The sequence below is a fragment of the Armigeres subalbatus genome, chromosome 1 (genome assembly GCF_024139115.2).
Source record: "Armigeres subalbatus isolate Guangzhou_Male chromosome 1, GZ_Asu_2, whole genome shotgun sequence".
In the NCBI taxonomy this organism is placed as follows: Eukaryota; Metazoa; Arthropoda; class Insecta; order Diptera; family Culicidae; genus Armigeres; species Armigeres subalbatus.
Window position 1 is genome coordinate 253,927,683 of NC_085139.1, and position 4,827 is coordinate 253,932,509.

Consider the following 4,827-nt stretch of genomic DNA (forward strand, 5'->3'; position numbering starts at 1 on the left):
AGTAAAGAGTAAAGAGTAAAGAGTAAAGCGTAAAGAATAAAGAATAAAGAGTAAAGAATAAAGAATAAAGAATAAAGAATAAAGAATAAAGAATAAAAAAAATTGCACAGAAAAGAAGGAAGGAGGAAAGAAAGGAAAGAAGAAGGAAGTGAAGAGAAAAAAGAAGAATAGAAGAAGGAGGATGGAAAACGTAAGATAAAAATGGAAGAAGGAATAATAATGAAGCAAGAAGTAACAAGGAACAAGGAAGACAGAAGAAAGAAGAAAATGGAAGAAGGGAAAGAGAAGACGGAAGAAGGGAGAAGGAAAAAGATGAAAGAAAAAGGAAAATTATAGAAGAAAGAAGAAGGAAAAAGTAAGATAAATATGTAAGAAGGAATAATGGGGAAGCCAGAAGAAACAAAGAAGAAGGAAGACAGAAGAAGGAAGGCTAAGGGTGGAAGAATGAAGAAGAAAGACAGAAGAAGAACAAGAATGAAGAAAAAGAAAAGGAATAAAGTAAAAGAAAGAAGAAGAAAAAAGGGAAAAAGAAAGGAAAATGAAGGAGGAAGAAATCAGGACGAAAGAAGAAAGAAAGATAAAGAAACGAGAGACAAGGAAGAAGGAAGAAAAAGACGAAGAAGGAAGAAAAAGACGAAGAAGATGAAAAGACGAAGAATGATGAAAGAACGAAAAGGAAAAAAGGTTGAAAGAAGAAAGAAAGAAGAAGGAAGAAGGTAGAATGGAAAAATAGAGAAAAAAGAATAAGAAAAAAGGAAGAAGAAACTAGGAACAGGAAGAAGGTAGAGGAAAGAAGACAAAAAGGGAGGAAAAGCAAGAAAATGAAAGAAGGAATAAAGAAGAAGAAAAACGAAGAAAAAGAAGGAGAAAAAAAGGAAAAATTTTGAAAGCAAAAGGAATGAATGAAGAAGGAACAAGAAGAATAAAGAAAAATTAAAGAAGAAGAAATCAGAAAAAATGATGTAGGAAAAAGAAATGAGAAACAAGGAAGGTAGAAGAGGGAAGAGCTAAATCGGAACAAGGAAGGAGGAATTAAGAAGAAAGAACTATGGAGAAAGAACTAAGAAGAAAGGTAGAACGAAGAAAGAAGAAAGGAACCGAAAAAAGGAATTAGGAAGGGTTACAGAAGAAAAAAGGAAAAAAATGAAAAAAAATAATAAAAAAGAATGAAGAAAAAAAAAAGAAGGAAGTAGGAAGAAAGAAGGAACAATAAAGAAGGAAGAAGTAGAAGGAAGAAGGGAGAAGATTAAAGAATAAATAAAATAAGAAAGTAATCTTGGCAAGAATCAAAAACCAAATAGAAGAACCAAGAACAATAAAGTCTTGTTCCTTTCTATGTTACCTCAAAATGTTTTGAGCTGTATGAACGAAAAAATAAGAATTCCGTATAAAAATTGAAACACAACAAGAAGTCGCAAGAAGGTTGTGGATCATTTTAGTTTGTGCCCCTATTAACGTCAAATGTGAATTGGAGATCGAAGTAAGCCTTGCGCCTGGTCGGCTATGTTTATTTTTTGACAGTTTATTTTTTTCTCGCTCCCGATATTTTTGTTTGGCTGGTGCTACACCCCGGGATTTTCCCCCTATTATGACTTCGAATTTCGCCAGATAAATAAATTCGTGAAGTGCGCGAGCGTTTGCTCGGTTTTCAACCACTTTTTGTTGGGAACTAATGGTTGACGCGATGATTTCAAATGGGTTTCCGCTGGCATCAAGTCATTTGTGTAAACTTATATCATTGTCGTCGCCGCGTGTCATCGGCTATAAAAAATGCAATTGCTGTTGCGGATGAGTTGTCACTTTCCCGCTACTGTTCTCAGGGACTTCGGAACTCTCGGAAGTGGTCAACAGAAAATCGGTGAGGATGTTCCTTTTCTCTACTTTCGTAGTTTAGAACTTCAATTTCGTTTTTCAATTAAAAAAAAAACAATTGATTTTTTTCGTGTATTTATTTGTTTTGAAACAAAAATTGGATGATTCGTCACAACAAGTGTCGACGCATACTTTTAATATGTATTTTTATAACATGCATATTTAAACTTCAAGTGGAAACCATAATGATGATAAGATTAAAAGGATTAAAATTTAACACGGTATCTCTAAGGGGAACAATAATCGAAAGGACAAATGGTCAAAGGGACAAAAGGTCGAAAGGACAAAAGGTCGAAAGGACAAAATGTTGATATGACAAAAGGTCGAAAGGACAAAAGGTCGAAAGGACAAATTGTCGAAAGGATAAAAAGTCGAAAGGGCAAAAGGTCGAAAGGACAAAAAGTCGGAAGGATGAAATGTCTAAAGGACAAAAGGTCGAAGGTCAAAAGGTCGAAAGTAAACAAATTTAAAGGACAAATGGTCTAAATGACAAAAGGTCGAAGGAAAAGAGGGTCGAAAAAATGACAGAAGGTTGAAGGAAAAACAGCTTGAAAAAATAATTGGGTCAAAGATCGAAAGGACGGAAATTCGAAGAGACAAAAGGTCGACAGAGAAAAATTCGAACAAACAGGGATTGGAAGTTTCCTTTTTTTAATCACAGACTGTTCTTACGAGGTATGTCTTATATTTTAACAGACGCTTTTTAAAGTTTACTTAACCCTATAACACCAAATATTTGTTTTTGCTCAAAATCACAATTTTGCTTTCCAAAACCGATGTGGACACATTTTAAGCAATACATTTATGGTGATTTCATCAGAAAAAACGGTGACGGTTGACTTTTTGAAATCTGAACAATAAAAAACTGCAAAACAATCAAAGTTTACCGTCTAAAGTCGGTCTTGGGCGTTGGATAGTCTCTAGTTGACTTCAAAATGAAACGCAAACGTTCACAAATCACGAAACGCAAATTTTGGCAATTCCATACCCCTCCCTACTATACAGCGTAACGTAGCGGTTTCAAATAACAAAAATAAATTTATTGTATTCGTTTATAGTTACTTAAAAACAAATTTTGTTAACAAAAATGTATCATCATGTATGCACATGAAAATAAAATCAATGTCATTAGAAGACGTTATGTTAAGCTAAAATGAATTATTTCAATAGATCATTTTTATGCAAATGAGTGAAGAAATATTTTAAGGAATTACAATTTAAGTTAGTAAGCAACACTTTGATAAAAATATTGATTTTACAATATACCTCTGAAGAATACTCTATGTTTGAACAAAAGGGAAATTTTAGAATGAAATGTTATCATGTGTTATTGGTATTTCATATGCGGTATAAAAATTCGAAACTCGAAGGAAAAGGTTAAGAATAAAAGAAGGAAAAAAATAAAAAATGAGAATAAGGTTAAACACAAATAAATATAAATGTGCGAAGCTTGAAAGAAAAGCCTATGTTTAAAAGAAGGAAAAATTCAAGAACAAAAATAATCAGGTGAAACACAAATAAACATAAATATGCGAATCTCGAAAGAACAGCCTTTGACTAAAAGAAGGAAAAATTCAACAATGAAATATTATCAGGTGAAACATAAATGTGCAAAAGAATGGTTGATTAACTCTCGACGTTTTGCCTACTTTTTCGACCTTTGACCTTTTGACTTTGGATCTTGTGACCTTCGAGTTTTTGATCTACGACTTTTTGACCTTTGACCTTTGACCTTTTTGCTTTTTTAGCGGGCTTGGTAGTCATATGGCTACTGCTTCTGCCTCATACGCAGGAGGTCGTGGGTTCAATCCCAGGTCCGTTCCATTCTCCTACTTTGTATCTTTCTCTTTATTTCTCATGTTCTAGCAATCGCTAGAACTGGAAATGGACTTCCATACCGTTTCCATTACTATTCCTATACCTGTAACTTGAGTATTCTAACAGTAATCTGCTAGAATTGGAAATGAACTATAGAGCTCGTTTCCTACAGCCAAATAGAAATTCCATCAGTTACCTTCTCCTATATATCACATTGGCAGCTCGTTAACCAAGACGGACCTCTGCCTCTCCAACCTAACCCAGAAATTCCAACAAATTCCGCATGAACTCGTGGCAAATGCAGAGGTATATTCGGCTTGCAGTGGGCGAGTGATTGCATCATCATTTCCTCCCCCTTCCCTACATTGACTTGCATTCTGACGTGGCAGGCGCCAGTATGGCCTAACAAATGAGATCACCAGTACTTGTACATTGAAGATGTGTGCTAGTCCCAAGCAAACATCTGTTGGTTCCCTGTGCAAGAATAGCTGATCTGGTCATAATGGAGTAGCAACTACGAGCAGTCAATCAAGCTCAAGCTCAAGCTCAAGCTTTGACCTTTGACCTTTTTGCTTTCGGACTTTTGTCTTTCGACGTTATTACTTTCGCCCTTTGCCTGAGATTTTTTGTTTCGACCTTTTGTCCCTTCGACCTTTTGACCTTTCGACCTTTTGTCCCTTAGACCTTTTGTACTTTCAACCTTTTGACTCAGATTTTTTTTCGACCTTTTGTCCCTTCGACCTTTTGAACCTTCGACCTTTTGTCCTTCGACCTTTTATCCTTCGATCTTTTGACCCTTTTGACTCAGATTTTTTGTTTCGACCTTTTGACCTTTCGCCCTTTTTTCCTTTCGACCTTTTGACCTTCGACCTTTTGACTGAGATTTTTTATTTCGACCTTTTGTCCTTTCGACCTTTTGTCCTTCGACCTTTTGACCTTCGACCTTTTGTCCTTCAACCTTTTGACCTTCGACCTTCTGTCCTACAACCGATGACATCGTCTAAGTACCAATAAGTACCCTCACAACCTGAAAGCATTTCTTCCATAATGCGTTGGAAGATTTCAGGAGCTGTTACCAATCCGAAAGGAAGCCGCTTGAGCCGGGTCTTCCACTAAAGGCTGAATCACATAAGGCTG